Source organism: Peromyscus leucopus, chromosome 6 (genome assembly GCF_004664715.2).
Source record: "Peromyscus leucopus breed LL Stock chromosome 6, UCI_PerLeu_2.1, whole genome shotgun sequence".
Lineage (NCBI taxonomy): Eukaryota > Metazoa > Chordata > Mammalia > Rodentia > Cricetidae > Peromyscus > Peromyscus leucopus.
Window position 1 is genome coordinate 79968658 of NC_051068.1, and position 11937 is coordinate 79980594.

Genomic DNA, 11937 nt, shown 5'->3' on the forward strand with positions numbered 1-11937 from the left:
TGTTCGATCCCCTGGAACTGGAGTCACAGACAGTTGTGAGCTGCCATATGGGTTCTGGGAATCGAATCTGGGTCCTCAATAAGAGCAGTCTTTTTTTGTTTGTTTGTTTGGTTGGTTGGTTTTGGTTTTGGTTTTTCAAGACAGGGTTTCTCTGTGTAGTTTTGGTGCCTGTCCTGGATCTCGTTCTGTAGACCAGGCTGGCCTCAAACTCACAGAGATCCGCCTGCCTCTGCCTCCCGAGTGCTGGGATTAAAGGCATGCGCCACCACCGCCCGGCTAAAACACAACTATGTAGTCAGCAGGATTCGAACCTGCTGGGGAGCCCCCAATGGATTTCAAGTCCATCGCCTTAACCATTCTGCCATGACTATAAGAGTTGTTTGTTTGTTTGTTTGTTTGTGTGTTTGTTTGTTTGTTTTATCACTGAGCCACCTCTGCAGATCTCATAGCACATTCTGGAATATCTTAGAATGAAAATAGAGGGAGAGTATTAGTTGCTTTTCTCACTGTTGTGAGAAAACACCTGACAGAAGCAGCTTCAGTGGGGAGAGATTTATTTCGTTTATAAATTCCAAGGGTGCCGTCCATCATGGCCTGGAAGGCAGGGCAGCTGGGGTAGTTGGAACACTTCGGTCTGTGGCTTCGGGAGCTGTTGCTGCACTATTTGTTCACAGCTCGGCAAATCAGAAAGCAGACGGTAGGACCAGACAGAGGGCTGAACCATAATCCTCGAGGCCCGCTCTCGGTGGCCTACATCCCTTATCCAGGCCTCATGTCCTCCGTGTCCCCAAAACTGCAACACACGCTGGGGACCGGGTGTTCAACTGGGGACATTTCTCGTTCAAACTCTACCAGAGGGAGCTTTGAGATGGTACGAGAGGTAAGCTGATGGCCAGGCTTTATTACCCACAGAGACTTTGAGTGCCATGGAAGGCAGTTCTTGCCCTTTGGTAAGTCCTCAGAAGAGAAAAGAACCTGTTCAGAGTCCCAGATCTGCCTAAGCAGCAAAGCCCAGACTCCTACTTCTGCCTGTCCTAAAAGAGCTGGCAGCCCAGCTGGGGAAAAATGATCAAGTATGAAATATGCAAGTAGCACAAGCTGGTATAAAATCATATGCAAAACTGACTTTTTTTTTTTCAGGTCCTTCGTTGCTCAAAATGTGGCTGTCATGTGGGAGTGAGAAGTTCTGAGAAAATGAGAGAAACAGCCTTGGGGATTCACAGAGCAATGACTTTCTTCTCTGTCCTTCTCATCCCTACACCAAGTCAAAGTGCTTTAGAGGATGCATCAAACTCAGGAAAACTGCAAGCTGCATGTGTTCATTCCCTGAGTCCAGCACTTAGGTGGAGGTGTTGGTACCTGGAGCTGAAGCTGGCGTCCCTGGGAGAGGTGGGGCCGATAGTCTCTACTTCTGCTGTGGGATGCAGCTTCTCCCCCAACCCCAACTCTTCAGGCAGTGGGGGTGGCAGGGGAGCTTAGCAGGCAGACAAGTCTCAGGAAGCTATTCTGGGTAATAGAACAGTCTGTGTAGGGGCGTGGAAGCATGAGGAACTTTAATAGCTTAAAGAAGGTAAGTCCTTCGGTGTGAACGGAGGCTGGGATGGCAGCAGTTCCGGGAAATGAGGCTAGAGGGATGTATTGGCTCCATGTTATGGAACGCCTCGTTTGTTACCACAAGGAATATAAAATGAACTTGTCATGCTCTTCCAACGAGGGTCCTGTTATGTAACAGCGAAGAGAAACACAGTTGGAAATGGAAATGGGGCTTGATTCACCGGAAACTGGAGGAGGTAGATCTTAATTTGCAAACCCGAGTGCATCACTAAGCTTCCTATCTACTGAGGCAGATAATGGCAATGCCCACTTTGCACCTGGATTTGCATACCTGCCGGCCCCTGGGCCTTGTTTTCTAAGCTCCAGCACTGCCTGTGGACCTCTTACCCTGAACCTCAAGGCAGAGTGTCCCCAGACTTCTCCAGTTTCTCTGTCCTGTTCTCCAGTTCATGTGCAGTAAAGGAACATAACCTTGCCTCAAATTTGTCAAAAAAAAAAAAAAAAAAAACCATCATATGCCCTCTAGGCAGAATGTGTTGTTTCGTGACCCTGTTCAATCCTGGATGTCATTTCCTAACATGGAGAATAATCTTTTTACAAATGTCATGGCCACATCAGTGCTATCTCCAGTTTTTCCTCAGAATGGAATTGGGCATGGGGAATATGTACAAAGGTCTAAGCCCTCCAGTTTGCACTGCCACCTCTGGTTAAGGGAGTTTGCATGGCTGACTTTGGGATTAGAGCCCTAGGCAGTCCTCCCACATACACTCTGACCAGATTCCCCTCCGCTCAGGGCCCGAGTTGATTGATTGCCCCCATCTAACACCACTGCCCCAATCTTTAGGGAGGAAGGCGGTGTGTTTGCTCTTCTTCTGAGAAAGGGGCCCAATTCATTCTTGTCCAAGCAGCATAATAAATAACCTGTCCCTTTTGGCAGGGAGTTTATTAGAGACTGACGGGACATTTAACAATAACTGGGGGCCTGTGATTTATTAGGTAGGGAGATTTGTGGTGTCTCTAAAGCCTGGGATGTGGAATTTAATTGATAAAGAGGCTGTCAGCCTCTATGAGATGTGCTCAATAGAATATGCATCGGAAGGGATTCTCTTTGGAGCTGTCAGGAAGGGTTTCTGCTGATCATATTCGTCTTCTATGCACAGTGAGGTCTGCTAGATAGAGACAAACGGCTCAGAGGGGACCCTGGAAGGGACCTAGAGTCCAATGCACCTGTCAGTTGGTGGGCCAATGGAAGAACGTGACACAAATGAGTAAACGAAAAGGGATTTCATGATCCTCATGACGGACCCTCTCAGGAGCCCTTTGTTTTTCCTGTGAGCTGCTCCAGAGAGCAGAGAGGTGCTTAGCACCTACAGCCTAGAAAGAGAAAGAGAGATGAAAGGGTTACAAGTCATGAAAGATTCATTTTGGAATTCTAAACTCTCTGGACCAGAGACAGCTCTCTCTCCTACTTTGCCTTACCCTCCAGCCACTACCACCATCGCCAGCACACACACACACACACACACACACACACACACACACACACACACACCTTCGTGACCACTACTACCATACAAGTTACTTCACACTCAAGTATTCCCGGAAGTCCTGGTTCAGGTAGCAATTCCTGTCACTCCTACTTTCTTGCCAAGAACAGAGCCACGGAAACCAAGATGGATGGAGCCTCCCCTTGCCACTGTGATTGCCTTCCACTGTCAGATATCCCAGAACCCAAGATGAGAGCCTGGACACAAATGCTTGGGGTGGGGTGGGGTAGAGCACCCAGCCACCTATCCGCCCTCCCACCTCAATCTGCCCCCCTGTAAGGGAGATGTTTCCATCAGAGAACGCAGAGCGCTAGCCTTAGGCGGCCCTGAGCCTTTGCAAGGCAGCTCTACTCACATTGTATTCTCTTCCCACCCTCTGGGTTTTTGCTCAGCCTTAAACAAGGCCATGTAAGGCGCGGAGAGGGGCTTTTCCAGGGCCAGAGCCTGTTTGCCTCCTCTGATCCTCCTGCATCTATTCTTAGGTCCTAGGAGATTGGTCTGCCCCCTTGCTCCCTCCAGGGAAAGGGGGGCGGGGCGCAATAGCCAGAAAGGAAATAATTGTCACTGTCTAATCTGAGCCTCAGTGGTGACACTGAGGGACCTCTGAGCGGGATGGATACAGCAACTGGTTTGATCAAATCAGCCCTCTCCTGCAACCCTGTTAAATTAAACTGACAGCTCAGAGAAGAGGAGGGAGGCAGCAGGATCATCGCCTCTGGTGGGGCGGGGCTGGGCAGGCGCTGGTAAGAAGATCAGACAGAGGCAGAGCATCAGCCTGCCCTTTCCCTTATTTGCTAACTGGAGAGAGGTGATGGGATTTGTGGATGTGCAATGCTTAAGGACCTGCCTGAGCACAGGCTGTGGAAACCGATGCAGAGGCAGACTGCTGCCTCCCAGGAGGCTTGGCAAATTCCCTTGGCACTGAGGCCTCGTGCCCATTTAGAACACTTCTTTTGACATTTCAAAGGGCCTTCATGTGCTTTACCCCCATGACAGGTGAGCAGCAATAAGATTGCTAGCTTCACTTTGCTGCTATAGAAGCTGAGGCAGTAAAGACTACAGAGCTGACCTACAGTCAGTCCCAGGAACCCAGGTTTCTGGCTTCCTAGTCCTGGAACACACTGCCTCTAGCTTTGCACCATATGGCAGAATTTCCTAGGATTTAGTCCCCAGAGATCAGTCTTTTTCTTCCACCCACTAGAATGTAAGCTACACAGCTCACATTTGGGGCCCTCAGGAAAACGCCAATTCCCGCATGGCCTCGTGCAGCCTACCTGCAAAACACATGGCTAGTTTCCAAAGATGAGGAGGCCATTCCGACATCGTCATATCACTTGCCCACACGCCCAAGCCCTTCCGTATCATTTCCACTCAGTCTCATTGTAATTAAGGGCAGGAGGCAAGGTGGGAAGATATTGTTAGCAACCCCAGCAAACGGCTAGAGTAGGCGGACAACACCGATACCCTGCTGGCTTCCTCACCTGTCACCCAGCTCCTCACCTGCCAAAGCTAATTTTCCACTCCCCAGTAGGTGTGAGCTCCTTCAGTGTCTGAGCCGCACATACACTCTCACACATGCATACAGACACAGCACCGCTGTGAACAGAGCCGTGCCTCACCCACATGCCCTTGTTCTCACTCCAGATTCACACCACGGAGGCTATTGACACATCACCCCTTTCGATCTCTTCTGCAGTAGGGAGCACACTGGGATGGGGATTCTGCCAAAGATGGTGAGCACCAATCTCTGAGCACAGCTGGGATCTTGTCACACCTTGTCCCCCAGGCATGCTCATTACATACCCCAGGCTGCACACTCGTTAATGAGCAGACTCTAGACAGAGTGGAGGTGGTAGATGTGCTTAGAGAAGATGTTTTAGGTTGGTTCCTGTTGCCGTGATTAAAAGAAAAAATTGCAACCCAAAGCACCTCTGGAGGAAAGAATTTATTTGGCTTTCAGTTTACACTCCTTCGTAGAAGGAAGTCCGGGGAGAAACTCAAGGCAGGAACCTAGAGGCAGGAATGGAAGCAGAGGCCACAGAGGAGCACAGCTTACTGGCTTGCTCTTCATGGATTGCTCAGCCTTTTCACTTATACAACCCAGGATCACCTGCCCAGGGGTGGCATGACCACAGTGGCCTAGGCCTTCCCTCCTCAACTTTTTTTTTTCACATTTTATTTTATTTTATTCATTCATTCATTTATTTATTTATTTATTTATTATTTATTGATTGATTGATTGATTGATTTTTTCGAGACAGGGTTTCTCTGCGTAGCTTTGTGCCTTTCCTGGGACTCACTTGGTAGCCCAGGCTGGCCTCAAACTCACAGAGATCCGCCTGGCTCTGCCTCCCGAGTGCTGGGATTAAAGGCGTGCGCCACCACTGCCCGGTTCCTCCTCAACTTTTAATCAGGTAAATGCCCCACACATTTGCCTATAGGCCAAATCTAATGGGGACAATTCTCAACTGAAGTTTCCTTCTTCACAGGTGATCTAAGCTTGTGTCAAATTCTCTCTAACCACCACAGAAGACAAACAACTGGAAACTATCAAATGGAATGTATGAGTGTCATAGCAGGCCTACATTGAGCTCATTCCCCATGTCACCACTCATGACCTGAAAAGGGCTAATAGCATACAGACAGGGAATACTTACACAAATATCACTGGCCTCTTAAACTCATCCATGGTGTTATGATTAGCCGTACTAAACCCCAACATCTCCAACCCACCTGAAAATATTGAACAGGATGCTTCTAAGGAAAGGATTTAAATTCCTCTCGAACAGTGGTTCTCAACTTTCCTGATGCTGTGACCCTTTAATATAGGTCTTCATGTTGTGGTGACTCCCAAACATAAAATTATTTCAATGCTATTTTATGCCTGTAATTTGGCTACTGTTAGGAAGTATAATGTAAATATCTGATATACAGGCTATCTAATATATGACCTCCAAATGGATCTGGACCCATAGATTGTGAACCACTTCTCTAGAAGGGAGATGGAAGGGAAGGAGGTCTCTTGTCTGGGGACAGTGGTCACAGCTCGTTGGGCATAATTCCTATGCTAATTCTATCATTAGCACCTTAATAACCCAGAGCAGGTCACAAACACTTTGTCCTTCGCTTTCCTGGCTTGTAAAATAATACACTTAGGCAGGAAATTCAGACTCTTAAGAGTGTTTAAAACTGTAGCAATCATAGAGGATAAGACTGAGATCCAAAGAAGTTACCTTATTGGTTCAAGGCCATGCAATGAGTGGAATGGTTGTGAGGGTAGGTTCTGGAGTCATAGCCAGTGACAGTGGGTAGATCTAGCATTCCCCTGGTGTGGCCTGAGGCAGGTGTCACTGTTTCATGTCTTCTCTCTCTCATCTGAAGAAAGAACTGGAACTGGAGGTACCCATCCCTGGGTTCAGAAATAATAAATGTGGGCCTGACACCAGGGAGGCTCCATGCATGTCAAGTCAGGACTGTTTCCATTGGCAGACTAGAGATTCAAGTCTCGTTATCATCTTTTCCAGTCTTCCCATGGAGTCATAAGCCTTGATTTTCCTGTAAGATCCTCTGTGTCTCCAAAATTCTATGTTGTTCATCAGAAATCTCAAATGCAAGTTATTTTCAAAACTCTCCATGCAGAGATGCAAAAGACCATTTGGGGGATTCATTATCCACCCTCCATTGCCTCCTTCATTTTCTGTGGATGATGATTCATGGGGAATGATCACAGCAAAGAAAGTCTGCCCGATGCTGGGGAGGAGGAGGCAGTCAGACTCCCCAGTGTTCAACTCCTGTGTGTGCTCAGCTCCTATTCTTTGGTGTACATATCCATTTGTTAAGTGTGACGCGATTTCTTGGCCGCCTGCCTTTCCTATCTGGGAACCTGAGTCTCTTGGTACAGACCATTGCTGATGATAGTCACTGCAAACTCTGGGAAGAGAGTTCTGCCTGTCCAGCTGTCATCCTTGGCTCTGGTTCCTTTCAGAGTGTCCTGGCCTGGTTGAAATCTCTACTCTATCCTGAGTTGACAAGTGATTACTGCTAGCACAGTTCTTTGGCCCCTACAAAACACCAGAAGAGGCTTAGGGGCCAGCCTGGTAGAGACCAAACCTGAGAAGTGACCTCATTTTCTGCTTACCTCGCAGCTTCAGGAGAAGCAGATAGCCCCCCCCCCCTTAATCACTTGCTAGCAAGTCTTTCTCTAACAGTCTGGCAGTCCCTGCCACTTGCTTACAACTGCTGGAAAGAGCCAAGCCGTAGGTAGTAAAGTAGCAGTAGTGTTTGCCCTGAGTTACAGAGCCTGGTAAGATTCCAGAGAAGCCAGTGCTGTGCCTCTAGAGTCAGACATTGTAGAATGTCCTCATGAGGGTCCAGAAAGCAGGCCACTAGCCTTCTTAGGACAAGCGACACCTACCAGCATTAGTTTGCACAAATACCATTAGTATTTCCCTGAACCAACATTCTTCATTTCTCTAACATTCTTCAGGTATTCTTTGTAGTTTGGTTTCTGATAAATAAATGTTTACAAGATGAAAATATTTGTTCCCCAGGGAGTGAAGAAACCACAGCTTAGGCACTATAAGCACCAAGCCCACGGCTGCCAGTAATTCCAGATCATGACTATCAGCCCACAGACAAAACATGTGCTATTTACACTAGCTTAGTTTTACATTCCTAATGGCATGGCTGTAATCCCAGCATTTTAGAGGCAGAGGCAGGAGGATTGTTGCCTGGTCCATGTAAGGAATCCCACCAGGGCAAAAAAACAAGATACTGTCTCAAATAATGATAATAATAATAACAATAATAAATCCCACTGACTTGTTCAGATAAGAGCTGGGAAGCCATTTATTTATACATGTGTATTCAACATGCTCCCTTTTCTTCCTCCAACACCTTCCTTCTGTTCCTCTCCCATAAGAATTAGCACCTGCATGACTGATCACCTGATCTTAATGCCAAGTGGCTGTGAGGAATCTAAACCATAGATATAGTGATGTCTGTGAGCATCAAGGGATCAGCCACAGAGTTCCATGGACAAGGACCTACCAGGACTTCCTCCTTGGGTGGTTCTCATCAAGGGATCAGCCACGGAAGTTCCATGGACAAGGACCTACCAGGACTTCCTCCTTGGGTGGTTCTCATCACTTTAGTGAAGTGCTACCTTAGGGCACACCCCTCCTTTCTTCTGCATAGTTTTAGAAGTAGGGTAACATGTTCTATTCCCTCCTTTGGGCCTCAGTCGCTCTGCATGTAACTAGGGAGACTGGATTACAGTCCTCCGCTTCCTGGCTGTGGAGGCACTGTAACTAGCTGCCTCATGGACCCACTCTTGTGCCTTCCTGGCTATAATGTACTATACGTTCAAAAATAGGAACTGAAATGAATCCAGCCTTCCATTGCATAAGTAAATAATTGCAAACAAAGAGAATGCCATTCTTTGAAGACACTTAAAACTTACAGAGCATTGGTGCTGGAGAGATGGCTCAGCAGTTAAGACTGATGGCTGCTCTTCTACATGTAAGACTTCTCACAGCCCCTGTAACCCCAGCTCCAGGGGGGGGGGGTCTGAAGACTCTAACCTCCTCAGGCACATACCCAAACACAGACACACTCATATAATAAAAATAATGAATCAAATCTTTAAAGTTTTCTTGTGGAACTTTATGTCCCGTGCCTTTGTGTCTTCTCCCAAGTCATAAAGCCTTTCTATTCGAACTCAGAGAGATGCTTTATTCTAGATCTAAGAGGCTTCCCGACTGCAGAAGCTACTTCACTCCTTCTGCCCTCCCTGGCAACAGTCTCCAGTGACCAGAGGAAGATGTCACGCTAAGCAGGGCTCATCCTCTTCCAAGAAGAGTGAAGTCTCTGTCTAGCCTCCCATTCCCCCACAACAGCACCCCAGTGTATTCAAACAGACACTGCAGTCTCTGCTCAGCACCTCTGGGCAGCCTGTGAGGCAAGTCCTTTCCCTGGAGAGTAGCCGTTCTGGAGTGGTATCTGAACGCATTCCAACAACACATGTTTATCTCTAAGGTCAGCCTTTCCTGTTGATGCTTTAGCGGCCTACAAGGGGGGAAGGGGCTAATGGTCTCTGCAGCCACAGGAGGTGAAAAATGAGGGCAACAGGAACATGGCTCCACCCTTTGAGAGGACGCTATTATGCTGAAGTTTCTAGAACATGTGTGGCCATGTATCTCCCAGCTCTTCTGTCGCCAGTGGAAATGAGGAGTTGGGCACCACCTCTTCCATAGCTAAGCCAGGACTTGCGGGTGGAGACCTTTCAGGTGGGGCCACAGGATCTGAAGCCAGGAGAGCGGCAGTATTTCCATTGTTTAGTGCAGGATGAGCTCTCTTTAGTGCAGGATAAGCTCTGTTGGGACACAGCTGGCCCTACCTCTCCCTTCAAGCTCATCTGTAGTTGCCAGGACCTTCAGATTCTGGCTACCCTCCCTCACTAAGTTGGGTGCAAATCCTAAGAGTCAATACACTTTTGGACCCAGTTCCAGGAGGTGAACCCCCATCTTTGGGAAAACTCCAGACCACTTACCCCCACTAGCTGGGAGAAAATGCTCACATGCTTTCTGAGGCTTCCATTTCAGCTCTAGCTGTCTTTAAGAAGGATGCCTACAGACAGTCTCAAGACCTCTGACCCCTTTAGTATTTACTTTCAATTGAGATAGCCGAATTCTCTCTCTAGGCTGAGTTTCAGGAGGTGGGAGGGTGTAGGCTGAACCATCTGATTCCTCTTCAGCAAAACTGAATCATGTCCCCCAGCCCCCATCCTTAGGCCAGGGATATTTACCCATGTTTATATAACCATGGCAACAGGCATTATTCTCTCTCTATCACTTAGACCCTTAAAAAGGGAAGAAAAAGAAAAGCAGTTCATTTCTTTGCTATTGCTTCCTGTTCTGCCTCAAGAAGAGCTACTTTCTCAGAAACAAGGGAAGAAGAGGAAGAAGAAGATGAAGAAGAAGAAGAAGAGAAGAGAGAGAGAGAGAGAGAGAGAGAGAGAGAGAGAGAGAGAGAAAGGAGAGAGATGTAGAAGGAGAGAAGGGGGGATACCTACACACTCTTGAGTAACACCTCAAGCTCACAATGGACCAGAATCATGGAAGGACTCCAGAGTTTGATTGTACTTGTGTTCCAAAGTCCCCAGGAGCCATATAGCAACACGTGTATGGCTGATTCATCTGCAAATCATCTTATGATCTCTGTACCCACTATGGTTATCAGTTATCTTCTTGCCGTCTCCATCTTCAGAGTGGATGGAGTGTGTGCAGATAACAGAGTGATCTTCATCTGCACAACGGGGTGTACATTCTTCTGTCTTGACTACTTCACAGGTGGTCATCAGAAGGGAGTTTTGAGGGGCTGGAGAGATAGCTCAGGGGTTAAGAGCATTTGCTGTTCTTCCAGAGGAACAAAGTTCTATTTCTAGCACTCACAAGAGAGGGAGTGGATCACAATCACCTGTGAGCACCAGCTTGGGGGGGGGGGATTCTGTGCTTTCTCTTGGCCTCCGAGGACACCTACACACATATGGCACACACACACACACAAATAAAAATAAATCTTTAAAAAAAGGAAGAGAGGCTTGTTAGGAGTATGGCATGTTAAGTTTAAATGGTAAGCAGGAGAAACTGGGACCCAGTAAAAGGAAGGCATGTGTTGTCAACAGTGTAGCCCCCCAACAGTGCTAGGTCCTTGTCAAAAGATCATCCTGGCGTTTCAACCACTGCCAGTATCCTAAATTCCAAGGGAGGTTCATGCCCAGGTTTCAGGGATGGAGAAAACCACAGGTCTGCAAATGTTTACGGAGCTTCTTACAACAGGCTGCTGTTCTTCAGGCTGGAGGTCTAAGTTTGCAAAAAGAGGCCCTTGGGTGGGGAACCCACCTCCACTCCCCCTGAGGGTTAATGGAGGAGAAAAGGAGCACCAGAACACTCCTTTCTGACTCATGCAGACTCATGGCCCATCAAGACAACAATGAGAATCCCATTTTAGGTCCCACCTCCCCCCCCCCAGCACTGGAAACTCTTGAACAGATTTTCAGCGCCATTCCACCTAATTTTCTGGGTGACACATCACTCTGAAGAGGAGTGAGAAGGAAGGCCAGGAGTGTGGTCAGTCACCGTGTTCTGCACCTACCCATTCAATCTTCTGCAAGGTGATCTTGGCTGACACCGAACTAATGCCTGCATTACTGCCTTCTCCCTTGGCGCCTTCTCTTGCGTCCTTTTGGTTCTGTCCAATGCAGACCACCAAAATCTTGCCAGGAGCAAACTTTCCCCTATTAATTATCTTGGAACAACGCATAGCTAATTGCCCTAATTACTCTCGGGCTCTGCCACACCACCCCTGGCTTTTGCTCACCAAGGGCAACTCAAGTTGGGCAAGCGGCCCGGAGGCCCGCTTAGGGAGTCCCAACTTGGGCTAGCCAACTAGCGTCCCATCTGCTGTGCCCCAACTCCACCCCTTAGGTCCAATAGGAGTTGGTGCATCTTGGGGAGATGTCTATCGACTACAATCAGAGCATTTTCAAGTCCTCCCCTCCCCAAGTTCAAGAAGGCCAGCGCTAGGGAGCCTGGGGAGGGAAAGGCCTGTTTTTCCACTTTCTGCCTCCCCTATTGAAAGCAGATCCCATGGCCCCATTTTTATCTTTCCACTAAAACTCGCTTTCTGAAATGGCTATGCTTATATTTATTTGCTTGTTTCATAGTTCCTTCTCTCCCCGCGATAAAAGTTCTGGGAGGCTGAGACTTTGTCTCTCTTACTCAGTATCTCCAGGTCTACCACCTTGCGGTGGGCACAGGGGACCACTACATGAGCT

The 11937-nt window shown here is 47.9% G+C and overlaps 1 non-coding gene across 1 annotated transcript; it reads right to left on the bottom strand.

Moving 5' to 3' along the window:
- Positions 1 to 290: 290 nt before the first annotated feature.
- Trnas-uga lies at positions 291 to 371 on the bottom strand. The gene has a single exon. It is a non-coding gene; the product is annotated as a tRNA-Ser (tRNA).
- Positions 372 to 11937: the final 11566 nt, after the last annotated feature.